This window comes from Rhea americana, unplaced genomic scaffold (genome assembly GCF_003343005.1).
Source record: "Rhea americana isolate MKP2758 unplaced genomic scaffold, rheAme1 scaffold_158, whole genome shotgun sequence".
In the NCBI taxonomy this organism is placed as follows: domain Eukaryota; kingdom Metazoa; phylum Chordata; class Aves; order Rheiformes; family Rheidae; genus Rhea; species Rhea americana.
In genome coordinates this window covers 2,056,775-2,071,284 of record NW_028185683.1, presented here as the reverse complement: position 1 = coordinate 2,071,284, position 14,510 = coordinate 2,056,775, and the positions used below count along the sequence as shown (strand labels likewise).

The 14,510-nt window shown below is 41.2% G+C and overlaps 1 protein-coding gene across 4 annotated transcripts in view; it reads left to right on the top strand.

Moving 5' to 3' along the window:
• Positions 1-4,226: 4,226 nt before the first annotated feature.
• The window catches only part of PLPPR1 (phospholipid phosphatase related 1), a 127,206-nt gene continuing 116,922 nt past the window's right edge, over positions 4,227-14,510 (top strand). For 2 of the 4 annotated variants that reach the window (XM_085299967.1, XM_085299970.1), the window contains exon 1: positions 4,227-4,467. The gene's annotated coding sequence lies outside the window, so the exon portion shown is untranslated. Of the gene's footprint in view, positions 4,468-6,060; positions 6,201-14,510 lie in introns of those variants that run through there. The other 2 variants (XM_085299971.1, XM_085299968.1) reach the window with 2 other exon arrangements.

Sequence of the window (14,510 nt, the reverse complement as noted above, 5' to 3'; positions counted from 1 at the left end):
CTTGTCCTCATTATCGTCAAAAGGTTTTTTAGCTATGCATCAGGTGGCCTCATTAAGGCACCTAAGGGATAGCAAGTGAAGCACACAGCAAGATTTTGAGGACTATGACTGCTGGCTACATATAGAGAGAGAGCTATGAAGTGATTTTCTCAAAACTAAGTTCCTCTCCTGAAAGAGTGATTGATTTYGACGCTAGTGCTGCGAGATCAGTTCCTCATTGTATTCACATACCTCTTTCCAGGTTGCTGTGTTCACCTTCTCCTTAATCTTCTCCATGATGAAGAATTTTTATGCCACAGACAATAAAAAAGTTTTTACCTGTAACAACAATGTAGATGTTAAAGATTAGGTTATTCCCTCAATGTGGACTTTAAAAATATATGGACATTATGCTCAAATCCTTTCATTCTAGAATAAAAAATGGGCTTCATATTCAGCCCACAGACTGTTTAATATGGAATAGCAACTCCCATCACACTTCATTGTGGCAGGAAGAGTCCAACTTACAGGAGATTTGGGTACAGGATTGTTTATATTGCCTTCTTTGATACTGAGTGTAAAACTATTATCTGATGTTGGCTAAACAGATCGTACATTTTCCTGTGAATAATTAGCTACTTGGTATATAGTCTGCAAAGAGTAATAGGAAATCCTTGATATGTGCCTGTTACTCTCTCTTCCTGTCCAGGTCCTCTGCCTGTGCAGCACATCACAACAGATCACAGAGTTAGGCAGCTTGCAGGTTAGACAATGYTCAGCACAAATTGGTCCTAACCTATTTCAGGACTCCAGTGATTTGACATATTACTAATAATTAGAGTGAAGTGAGAGACTTGCTTGCTCCACTACTTGAGCAATGTGCATTTGGCATACATAGCTGATATGGGTAGTCCCTCAGGCTGACTTCTGTGAAAAAGTACCCCTGTGGTACCTCTGTARTGGGGCCAGTGTCTCGAACGTAACTTCACATCAGGGCTGACACGTTGTGATTCTTCTGCCTCTTCAGGGCATTCTTGGAGGTGGTGACTGCTACTGAGGCCCTCTCAGATCTTATAGTAAAGTAACTGAGATTTTCAATCCTTGATTTATAGAAGCTGCATACATCTAGATTTTTAACAGCACCACAGCAGTGTGCCCTGCTACTGAGAGTATGTAGGCTGACATATTTAGAAATAAACACAGTGAATTTTCACCTAAAAGCATCTGCCCATAACACATGATATGGTTAAGTCTGTGGCTATTGTGATGTGTAATGCCATTTCAATATAACAGGATAAAATAAAACATAGTGAAAGGGAGCTGGAGCTTCCAAGCTTGAATTTAGAAGTAACTCTGTAACAGTTAACCCTGACATTACCTGATCGAAAAATTATTTGGCTGCTGCCTGACACGCCATCAATGAACACCTGCTTACGTTTAAATGCTTTACTGAATTACAGCCTGAAATGGTTTTGGTAGGCTTGGAATTGGTAGCCTGTCACTGTTGCTTAGCAAGCATTTAACAGTGGTGATTAAGAAAATACAAAGTTCTTGCATAGAAAGTACTCAGCCAAGAAATCCCCAAATAAGTCCTTTTGTGATATTACCTGCAAACTTTGCACTTCCATGTCTTGTCCATAGTGCACAAGTACACTCAGATCTCTTTATATGCATGTTGGCATCCTGTTGCTCTGTATACACATAAGTGTGTGCGTGAATTAGATCCATCTGTTCTAGACAGTGAAACACTGAAAAGGCCAACAAAGGAGAAAGAGCTCTGCTGAAAGTCTAATTCTTTGCACATGGAACAGCCTATCAGAGAAAATCTTCTGACCAATCAGAATATTGAGGCTTTATGTTGAACCCTTATTCATGAAATTCTGAAATGATTTMATCTGAAATATTGAACGTAATGCATACATAGGTACTGGTAAGGAGAAAAGTCAAGCGGGGATATGAATAAGAAATTGAATGCTTTACCTGGGAAATGCATGCGTACTGAAAACTGCAGAATTGGGCATCTCTAAAAAATCTTGTCCAGACATAGGGCCTTAAGCAATATGTTTTTATTATTCTTAATGCCACATACATCGTTGAGAGATTGTGTTTGCTTTCTCATGTCCCCTGAGATGTGGGATGCAATTTTCTACATTATTGTTTAGAAAGTGTTTCTAGCCAGAAATTATTATTATTTACCTTTCTCAGATTGTTTTCTCTTTTGTTTACTTGTTTAGTTCTCAAATGTTCCTCCTATTAATGCATCTTCTGGATCTGCCTGGCCTACTTTAAGCTAAAAATAGCCCATGTTGCTACTGCTGTAGCTCCATGTAAGCCACAGAGTCCCCTCACTAGGACAGAAAACTTTATGCCCTGCTGAGCTTCCTTGAAGTGACAAGCAGGTCGTAAATCTGTATAACTAAACGATGGGGTGGTGGTGGGGAAACAAATCCTTCCTTCCTTCTACGCTACTACTAAGCTTGCTAACAGTGCAAAGTGGGAAAATAGCAGAAAGATGTCAGGGCTATGGCCTTCCTCTGACTTCTCCCACAGCCAGCCAAGGGCAATAGATGTCAAATCTCTTATGGAGAAGGGTGAAGGAAAAGAGGAAAATGCAATAACTGAAACTGCAAATGAGAAATATTTGTATCTAGCTTTCAAGCAGTCATTTTTCAGACCAACTTAATGTTGACAGATCTATTGTGCAAGTGTCAGTCTTTGGGTGTAATCAGATGAATTCTTCCTATGGTGTTACACTGCTTAAACAAATAAGAATACCCCTCACTCTCAAGTGAGGCCTGTTCAGTGGGCTCTGTCTGCACTCCTGATCTCTTATAAGGGAAAATGGCTCTGGATACACAAATGTTTTCCTCYGCATTGCAGTAGACAAAATTCACACTTCTCTGCCACGAGCAGATAACTTTACACCACTCATCTGCTTGTGCCCCTTGATCAATGACACATATTAGTGAGATGTGAACAGGCTGGGGTTTGATTTTGATTTACTGTTTCTGGTGATCTCGGGCAAGTTACCTCACTGTCTTGTACCACCACACTCCTTGACTGTGAAATGAGGGGATAATGAATTATCCAGAAATGCTTCTGTAGCTAGCTAGCTAGCTGCCTTGGCAACTGAGGAATAAAACTGCATCACCCCACATATAAGACACTTGGTTTTTTGAGATATACTTTAGCTTGTGGATGGTATTTTTTTAATTTTTATAGATTGGCAGGGGGACTTTACACGCTAAYGGAAAACCATGACTCTGTGCTCATTTTCAGTAGAATAACTACTGGGTGATCTCTTCTTTGGCCTGCCATTAGCAATTTCGCTTGTATGTAAATAGTCGGGGTGGTACTGCCATTCCTGCTTATAATAACACATCTGTGACTTGGAGGCAAACCTGAGGTTACTGCAAAGAAAGCACAAACAATAATGTCCCTACTGAGCTTAAAAGTGATAGTTTGTAGAGAAAAGGCTATGTCAGGTGCCATTAATCCAGACTAGCCCAGAAGCTTCAGTACAATAAGAGTAAGGGTTGGTTCTGTGTGTGCTGAGCACACCTGTGCTGCTACATTTTTAATATGCCTCTACAAAGATTAGCACAGGGTTTTGGTCATGCTGGCTATGCTGAGGACTGGGATTTGGGCCCTAGGTCCCATGCCATCCGTGCACTGCGTGCTTGGGGTGCAAGACTCAGCTAACTGAGAGGGTCTCTGGGGCTCAGGGGTGCTAACACCATTGCAGGTCACTCAGATCTCATCCTACTTTGTGCTTGCTTTTCTCCCTGGCTCCGCTATTTTTTTTTTTTCCTGTTGAGCTGRGGGAGTCCAGCCTATGGAGGTGACAGATAAAACATTGGAGCTATATGTTGACAACAGCTGGGTCTGGGGGAGGAACAGCAGAAGGAAGAAAGCCGGAGACCAGGTCCAGGCTTCGTCTGGCAACTGGCGAATTTCCACAGAGAGAGGCAGAAATGCGGGGAGCAGGCAGAGCCCCGGGGCAGGCGGCAGCAGCGAGGAGGTCAGCCCAGGGCTCGCCAGGGGCACGGCAGCGCCGGGCTGGCACGGGGGGAGCCTCGGGGGGAGGCCCGGGGGACGGGGGGAGTCCTTCCCCCTGCCCTCCCCTCCCGCCGCCGCCTCTGCCAGCCGGCCCCTTTCCCCTCCCTCTGCTCCGCAGCCGGGGAGGGGGAGGTGGGTCCTGAAACCCGGGGCCGACGCTCGGGAAAGCAGAGGAGGAGAGGCGGGTGATGGAGAAGGAGCGGTGCAAATTATCCTCCTGGCATCATTAAAAAAAAAAAAAAAAAAAGCGGGGGGAGGTGGGAGGGAAGAGAGTGGAAGAGGCAGGAGAAGAGCACGGCTGCCGGCCCGCCGCCCCTCTCCGCCAGCGCAGCGCGGGAGGGCGGACCACGATGCCCGGGCGGCGGGCGCTGCCCGCCCGCCCGCATGGACACCGCCGCCCGTAGCGGCGCCGGGGAGCCGCGCCGCGGGGTGAGCCGCGTGGGGGGCGCGCAGGGGCCGCGCGGGTGCGCGGGCGGTGCGCGCAGGGCCGGGGAGCGCCGCGGGCGCGGGTGCGGCCGTGGGAGCCGCCGCGGCGCGGCCGTTCGCCTCCGTGCTGCCCCACGCTCCCCCGGCTCCGTGAGCCGCGCGGGGTTTTCCTGGCGGCTTTCGCTTGGAGGTGCCCGCAGAGGCGCTCAGAGCCGCGCCGCGGGCAGAGCCCGGGGTGCTCGGAGCAAGCAAGGTGAGCTCCGTGGGGCCGGCGCTTGCTCCTCCCCGCGTGGCAGGTGGAGGGAGAGGTGCAGCACACGCTTGGAGCGGCGAGCGTGCGTGGAGGAAGCGTCACGGGAGCTCCGTAATTGCCGTGATTTATTTTTAAGATCCACTTTTTCAGGAGGTCATCGGGTTATCCCTTGCCCCTCCTTGGACATTGCGGACATGCCCTTTCCATGTGGAAACCTTCCCCGCTGAGAGGGGGGTCCGTCTTTCCTGTCTCTTCTGCTGACCTAAATGGAGCTGTGCTGGCTGACACCTAGCTAGTGTCTTGTCTTGGGGTCTCATGCAAAGCAAATACCCTTCCCTCTCCCCAGCCTACTGCTGTTGTAGCCTGCTGCTATGGTCTTACTACATTTGCAGCAAAATTTGTGCGTTATCTTTTCCGTGAGAGTGGGGACAGAGCTGAGATTCCTGTCATCAGCCCACGGAGAGGCGGTTGTAAAAGAAGGCAGACACCATGTTTCTGTTACTATATTTTCCAAGTCTGCTCTTCTCCCATATTCTCTTTACAGAGCTACAGAGTTGCTTGTTTGGTAGTTTGGAATAAAGCTGCGTGCTGCAGCAGTGCATTGTGGATAAACTACATGCAGGAGAAAGGCACTTYACGACATGTAAAAATCTCCCTCAATGCAATATTTATATTAGCATTGGATGTTTTGATAGCCCCTATCCTAAATCTTTGCATATCTAGAACACGTAGGGACATCAATAAGGGAAGAAAGCAGTTTTTTTTCATCAGTTGTCATTTAAAGCTTCAGYGTGTCTGTGTTGTGATGGGATTTACTAGCTGACTTTGGAGGTTATACAGTAGTTCTCTTGGATGCTCTGGGTAAGTACTTCTGAAATACGAACTGAAGAGTAACAGTACTGTGGTCCTGCACATAACACGATCCTCACAGCCATGCTGGGAGTGGGTACCTGAAGATGCATGGGAYAGAGCAGAGACTGCAGGCTGAGATGGTATGGTGAGGAAAAGAAGGGACTTACGGCTCTGCACACAGATTTCTGCCCATGTATCTGCATAGGCATAAGAAATCAGGGCTGTTTTATTTTTTATTTTTTTTTAACTGTATAGTTTTTATACAGCATGCTCCTATGCTTTAATTGGGAAAAAAAAGTCTCTGGAGGAATTATTCCAGAAAGGATTACCTCTGAGGCACAGAGACTGCTCTGTGTGACTGCCCTCAAGCTCTGAATTTAAATGTCCAGTTTAGTCTGAGGTCATCTGTGTTTAAGGGCTCTTTTATAAAATATATTTTTAATTTTTTTTTCTTTTCTTTTTTTTTTCTTTTTTTTTTTTGGTACTTCTAGAAATAGCAAAGGGTAACTCCCTGAAAGCCCACAACATCTTTGTTGAATTTGTCCATAGATAAGCTTGAATGTACTGTACAGGAGGAGAAGCTAATTTGGAGGCTTGACACAAGGAAGGATAAACGACAAATTTACATCAGGTGAGGATCTGTGAAGTACAGGAGCTAGGACAACAAATCGTTACAGTCTCCTCGTATTTGCTTATTTTCCTGCTCTTCTTCAACTTTCATTACTGCTGTCATGTGGCATATTTCAATGGCAGCTTCTGCCCATATTGGTTAAAAAAAAAAAAAAAGGATTTGGGAAAATATGTTAAACCTATATTTTTTTTTAAAAAAAAAAGCTTAATATTCAATGTCATTTCTTTTTTGGTGATGGATATACCTTTTTTTTTCAAAATATGTTGGTTTACTGGGCAAAGCTGTGCTAGCTGTTATTGTACTTCTTGAAACAGGCTAATAAACACTAAAACCCATACTTGTTAAACCCATACTTGTTCTTTAACATTAGTTAGATATAACAGGAGGGGAAGAGCAGGCAGGGAACCATATCCTTAATTATCTTATCAGGTGTTATGCAATAACACCTACTTAGTTACAGAATCTTTCTCTGATTCTGTTGTAGCAATTGGATATATTTTACTTAAATCAAGAAACTTCAGTAGCAGAGGAAGGAGAGACTTGAATTTGCAACTGAGTCATAGTTGTCTGATTTTTTATATATTACTCCTTAATTTTCTCAGGCAGCTTTGATAACCATGAAAAACTCCCTTTTTTTTTCTTTCCTTAGCTCACTCTTCCTTCCCTCTTCGTTCAACAATATCGATCTGGATGCACTTTGTTGTTGTTGAGGTGGGAGAGAAGGAGGTTGAAACTGGAAAAGAGTTCCATAATTTTTACTTCATTAGATAGTGTGTTGAACTGATTAACCTACTTTCTAGTGCTCTGTTTCTTTTTTCTTAATAATTTCTCCAGTCACAAATGTCCTACAATTCTACTGATAATAAAACAAAGTGTTTGTAAACATTATAACAATATAGACACATGATTTTGCATTTGTTTGCTAAAGGATCTGTTGATAATATCTCTTTGRCTGGGACGTTTTGTGAAATTGTTCCTTATCATAAAATTGGGCCCTGAAGGTATGCAAACTTATTGAGTAGCAAACAGGCACATGTCACTAATACTTACAAGCAGCATTTTTGTTCACTAATCTTGGCCCACCAAAGGTATTCTGGCAGAATAGTCATAGTGTTTGAAGTTACCCCATGACTAACTTTTTCATGGGGTGTCTTGTGGGTATAGGACTTGAACTTCCTGAATGGACTTTTAGCTGAAAAGACACAGCTCACCAAAATATAATATATTTTAATTTTTTTAACAAAAAGTTATAAAATGTAAGCCACATTTAGAAACCTGTGGAGGACAGAGTTCATATTGCTCTTTCTCTGAAACTGCTCTTTCTGACAAAATGAACTCTATTTTCTAGTTCTGAGTGACTGAGATCAAAGTGTTTTTTTCTCAGGAAGTGCAAGCAATACTATTCCAATAGTTTAAATCTTTAAGTCTTTGTCTAGTTTCTCGTCTATTCTTTCCCGGATGAAAACCCCATGTAAATTAATCTGKATCAGGTCAAATTTTCCCCTGTTAACTTGTGCCAGGCAGGAGCTTAGATCTCCATAATTTACTGCATGGCGTTCATTATGGGTCTAACTGTGATCTATGATCCTTTGTGMTTTGAATATTCAAATTCTAGAGGAAATGCAATATTTTCAGGTAGCCTGACTCAATGTTCTAGTGTGTTTTGTAGATTTACTCCTGAACTCTTCATAGGRTATGTTTTTGTGGGCCCTGGAGTGTAGGGCTTTTTAAAATCTGGTCATAGACGGAAGAGACTGGGTGAAAATATCATATCTGCAAACCTTGTTATTCTCTGAAAAACACCCAAAGCTCTCAGGGTCTTTAATAGCTAAATATTTTGATGGGACATGACCATAAGGATAAAGACTAATATGTTCCTTGCCACTAGTGTGTGAAACTAGTKCTTCAACTTGCTTACATATCCTTCAAGTCTACATGTCTGGGTAYTGTTTGCTGTTTTTTCGTATCAGTGTAAAACTTGCTCTTCAGTGATGCTTTTCAAAAACAGCTTGTTCAGCGGTAGCTGAGATAGCACTTTTGAGTAGTATTGTTTGCATTGCACTGGTACTGATTTTCGAGATCTCATGCTTTTGTTAAATTTACGTTAGCATCAATGCCTATTGGATGATGTTATCAAGGCGTGAAAAATTGTGATTAGGGAATCATTAGCTATTCTGAGCATTAGTTGAATTGTTAGATATGAAGTTAATGTTCAACTTTTTTTCTCAATTTTCCCCTTTTTGAGTAGCATGCACTKGGTGGATTGACAGGACAATAGCGTCTTCATGTTGTCAGCGGTAAGACCTGCTTTCAGATAGTAACTTCAAGGATCTCCCTCTCGCCTTGCCTCTCTTAGATTGAGTGTCTCAGTCTTTACCCCTTCTTAAATTAAGAATGTAGTTACATGCCTCTTAGCTTGCGATTGTTCCCTTTAATTACCTGCAACAGGAATGTGGGGAGTAACACAGTCCTGTGGGGAGTGGTGGGGTAGACTGATTGGTATCTCTGTTCTCTTACATAACTTTATTTCTAATAAGCAAATGGCTCATATTCTGCCTAGTCTTTTGAAATACCGGGTAGCTTTCTTCAGCCTAGTGGGCTCCTCTCTTTTATACTTAAAAGTATAGATCCTTGCTGGTCTATGTCATCCTATTACAGTGCCCAGCTTCTCATGTGCAGCAGCCATCCTTTATTTTTARCATCATATATGAGGATAAAGATACAATTAATTGGAAAGAGGTGGCTACAAGCAGGGCAGTGGGGGCAAAATGGGCCAATATGTATAAKACAGAGTTTTGATCAGTTTTTCTGAAAGCTTAATGCTGCATTATTCTTGTATCTTAACCAGCACTAAAATTGGTTTCAAGGCAGATCTACATGCGCAAATGTGCTAATCATTGAATAAATATGTGCTCTAGGGATCTAAGACCAAAAGGAATGCAAAGGCATGTCATTCATTGCTAGCTAACAGAAATGTATCTGCAAAATTGAGATTTACAGTCACCTATGGACTTGGACATTCTTTGCTTTTAGAGTAAAGCTKCTTCTTTTCTTTTTTTAAAGGTGTCACTTTTATTCAGGACAAGATCAGGTGGTTAGATTATCACAGATTCTCTACTCTTTTAGACCAGTTGCTTAAATAACCTTTAAGATACTGCCTTGATTCTTCCGATGTCTATTTTCTCTTTGTTGCACTTCAGCAAGTGAAGGGAGAAGTGAAAGTAATTCTGTGCTCAGAAGAGTGTCGCATGGAGGACTAGTATGTATGACAGTTAAAAGTTAATGGCTCTATTATTGATCACAAAGAGACTTTGTAGAATTCATGGAGTTAAAATGGCAAATATCTATGAGACACTGACACCCAAGTTTACTATTACAAATTCAGAAGAAGGTATTCATTTTAAAAATAAAGTTGAATTCTCCACAATTACAAAAATGAACTCAATTTCCCTCCCTCCCCGATRTCTCCTGCGCACAGCTTAACTGGAGCAGACTTGAATGCTTGCTTGGAGCTTGTCAAGATTAATGGGTTCTAGAGAAGCTCAGGTTTTCCCCCTCTTAGAATAGCTGCCGTGTTTATTAACTTGAATAGGAGCATGAGATTTCCATGTCAATTTCCATAGATGTTTCTTGTGCTTCTTTTTATTGTTTTCCTGAGGCACCAGTGTGTTCTAGTGAGAATCCTACTTCACCATCCAGCAGTTTGCATCAATCAAAAGGAGGACAAAAAAAAAAAATCCAGCTTTTATGGAAACATAAATACTGCAAAAGGCGGTTGTATCACATTTATATTCTGCTGCATGCTTCTGTCACCCACGCTTGTAAAATATTCACTGAAAACAAGACGAAGTACATTTGATTTCCACACATAAAATAACTTACTGTATTTGCTGAGTAATTACCTATAGCTCTTCTACAGTAACTGATTTTTTCTACTTATTCCTGCTCTGCTTCTGCTTTTGTTGTGCATGGGGTGGTAATAAGGAAAAAAAMTGAAAAGAAAGTTTGTGTTGGCTATTTGTTTCTAAACTCACTGCGATATTCAACAAGAAGCTTGGCAAATACAATTTCATAAAGCACAATTGGGATTTAGGGAGAATCCCATGAGAACTATTCAAGGGGGGAAAGAATAGTTGTGTAAGGGTGAAGTTTTCTTTCCTGCAACACTTAAATCATGCTGCTTTGTGATAAAGCTTGCTTGTTATACCAGTGAAACATAYTCAGTAACTTGTGAGAATAATGCAGCATTGATGACAGTACTGTGTTTGGATAAACAGTGTCAGATGAACTGTTTACACAATCTGTTGAAGGAATCTTGGCCTCTCGCAGAGCAAACTTGCTGCACAGACTCATTCTGTGCTATGCCTCAACTCTTTCTTAACCATCAGGCTGGCCTTGGGCCCGTCTGTAAAATGGTATGCCAGCTTCAGCAAGCAAAAATGAGAGGACAAGCAAGAGAGGACAATCTGAAAAAGGCAGGATTTTGACAGTTTGCCCTAACAGTATGCAAAGTGCCCCAAAATGTCATTCATTTTTTGGCAAGGATCACATCCCCAGGCTTCTTTGAGCACTGCAGTGCTTCTGGTAAAGAGGTACTATGGGGAGGAGTCTCTACCAGTCAAAGTGCTGGAAATGCTGTGGACAGAAGAAGGAAAATACATAGGTATGTTGAGCAACAGTTTACACATCTTTTTAGAGTAATTTCAGAGATATGCCAGATAGCTCAAAATCTTTAATAGGCAGAAGAAGTGTTGACTCTAGCCTACCAGGCTGAATGTGGAACAGATTTAAGGAACTGAGTATGAAAAGCTAATTGACCTTGGGCTGCCTTTGCCTTTGGAGTATTAGAGATTTTAGTTGCCATTAGAAAGGAGTTCACCTTGTGAAATGTATGATAATAGCAGCTGTGTCCTTAACAGCATGCAAATTCTCCAATGGTATGTTTCTAGGACTAGGGTGAGTCAAGGGAGTTTCAGCCACACACTGATGAAGGTTTCACAGTCTTGCATCACTCAGGCAAATTAATCTCTGTTATCTTAAGAATTTATCTTAGGAATACCCTGAATGTTATTTGGAGAGATATGAGGAGATATGACAATTTACCTGCCCCTAATGGCTTAGGGGCATGAATGACAATGTCCTTCAGCAAATAGAAAATCAGCAAAGTAGAATACCATTCAAGAAATGCACAGCCTTCTGAGGCTTTCCTTGAGACCCTACTGCTTGCCTACTGCATTGGGCTATGTACTGCAAATGCAGACCCTTGATGCAGACAGAAAGTGGTTTCCTAGCTCTGCGGTTTCAGGGGGCTCTGTGTGGATGAGCATCACAGAGGAAGCAATCTTTATAGCAGCCTGCCTTATCTGGAAAAATGGAGATAGGTGCCCAGGTGAGAACTGCAACTGTGTTGCAGACAGAGAGAGAAAACTCTCTGGTTCTTGRTATTTGCAAGCACTGCTATAGCAGAGCATAGAAAGAGGCCATCGTTTATATAAGRTTGTCAAATACAGTACATCTGCTTCTGCTCTCATGCATGCCCTGTACATGAAGCCAGTGACCCATGGATCTGAGAAACAACTTGGATATTTTCAGAGGTCTTATGTTAGATAAGGAGAGAGGCAACTGAAAGGAAAGAGAGGTCTTGTGATAATCAACCTGAGCTTTATTCAAAAGCTGTAATGACAGTGTGGAGATAGCATAAGGCCACATTAATCTATTCTGCCGTCCTCTCCTAGGGGAGATGTAATTCACATCAGCAAAACAGCACCTGGTCCAACCACAGTCTATCACTGAGTTCAGCTCACTTAGAGGATATTGAAACTGAACTGTATAGGACTTGTATCAGCTATCAGATTATGCAAGGCAATTGCAGAATATAACGAATTCACAGGTGTCCTGCAAGGAAAATAGCATATGTGCTTCAAGAAAATAACTTTTAAGAGAAGCTGTTCAAGGACTGTATGCGAATCATTTATTTGTATGATTGGTATGAGAAAGACTATGCCAATCATTGACTTGTATGAGTTATTTAAAAGTGAAGAAAATTTTGATTAGAATTGGCTAGTTTATGATTTTGTTTCTCTTATACAGGCAGTTTCCATAGCAAAATAAAATAAAATTATAGAATGTAGGGAGTTCTGCCAAAGATTTTCAGAACTGAAAAGTTTTGGTCCAAACTATTGAGGAAAAATATTATACATAGAAAAAAAATGTTTGATGAAGGGCTGGATTTTTGGATGGTTTGTTTTGTTTTGACTTAAGATTACAAACATAAAATGAAACACAGTTCTGAGTTGATGGAAGTGATTTCTTCTGTATTTTTTTAATGATTTCTCTGTGTACTGCTTGTGAGAGTGAGAGTTTTTGTATTTTTCAATATGTTAACCTATCTTCTTAAATTTGGCAGAGAAGATTCTACTTTTCCCTTTATTTCTAGACCAAGAGAGGGGATCTGATGCTTGAAATTATGGAGACATCAAGGATCTGTGAAGGTCTCCTGATTCTGTTAATTCTGTTTGTATTCAGGTTTATGTTCATTATTTAGATTCCTATAGGGATTCTCTTGAGTTTGTAGTTCTGTGACTGAAATAGAAGGAAAGATAAGAGAGCAGGGAACTGAGGAGGAAATTGTTTTGGGTTGACCAAAAACCAAAAGCTGTTTTTCATGCTAAGAGTGAAACAATCCAGTATCATTTCAAATGGAATGAAATACTTTCTTTATTTGTGCCATTGTTTTATCTTTTTTACATCATGCAGTTTCTTTTCAAAAAAAAAAAAAAATCTTTCATTTTACATGATTTAAAGACTGAACTTAAATATTGGAGTTGTTGACTGACAACATGTCCCCTGGCCCTTTCACCGAGTTGTCTTTCAGCTTCACCATTCTTTCCTTTGGATTCACTAGTTCTCTTAAGAGAAAGGAAAATGTGCAGCTGGTATTCAAAAGAGTASCAGTGATATGAATAGTGGTATGAAGAAATGCATTGCATTTATTTAACATTATCTGAGAGTCCACAGGAAGTGTAGACTTTTTTTCTGCTTTGGAAAAGGGAACACTGAAGTCAGATTCTCCTGGCACAGTGTTACAGCTCTTGTACTGAAAGGGTAATTCACTTTTATTTTTTCACCTGTAACACCTTGTTCCCCAGGCATGATATCARTGTTCTTTTATCACCACAACAGTCATGTAAAAGCTATTTGCATGAAGACATATTAATGACAGGCTAAAGCAACAGTCACAGGAAAAGTCCCTAACTAGAGTAGCAAAAAGAAGTATRTAACATTGACCATATTATGTTTCTGCTGGCTTTGTTCTTTATACATGAATATATAGGTAAAGGAAATGGTAAATGAGCTTCCTGACATTTTTCCTTAGAAAAATAGATAGATCTGCATTTAGTAGCACGACAGTTTGTATTTTTCAGACCGATACAATGATCTGCAATTAGAACTTAGTTGGACAGATCCCATCTATGGCTCGTGACTTTGGAATCAACACCACTATAGTCCTAAAAAAATAAACAAAGCTCCYATGGAGCCAACTAATCCCTTTCTAGAAGGATCTCATCCCCTAATCTCTTTCAGCCCAACAGCCCTATAAACACTCTGTGGTTACCCAGAAAAAATAACACACAAACATGCACATACACACTGACACAAAAAGAAATTTGTTTATTATCAAATAATTGGTGCTCTGTATTCTGTTTCAAGTTAGACAAGGTTAACTTAGGGATGGATGTTAGTACCATGCCTGGTAGTTTGGAGTTTGGACAGAAATCTGAATATTGTTCCTCCAGCCCAGGACTTTGAAGTCTGTATCACTAATCATGCCCAGAATGCTCTTGTGGCATAGATCATCATTATCTTAACTTGTATTGTTGAACTGGGCTTTAGCAGATATTTGCTTTGGAAGTACTTAAGCTAAGTKAGAGAGCTGCTGGTCTCTGCACTCCTGGCAGTGTCTGAAAACAATTCACAGTGCCTTGTCCGAAGGCAGGTCCACAATATCAGTGTCCTTTTAGGACAGCCTCTCTCTTTGCTCTCTGGTTGATGCAGCATCACAAGGAAAGATCCACAGACAACAGGAYGCCTACGTAGCTTTACAGGAGAATATTGTCATGATGATAATGATAAAGATGATAGCTGCTGGCAGAAGTTTTCTGTTGCGGACTCCAGTTCAGCATTATCAAGAGGAATACTTCTCACTAAATTTGCTGTTTACTTAATAAGTATTTTCAGAGGTTATTTTTGTATGTTAAAAATAGCTACTTGACTAATGTTTTAGGACTTTTTTTTTTTTTTTTTTTTTTT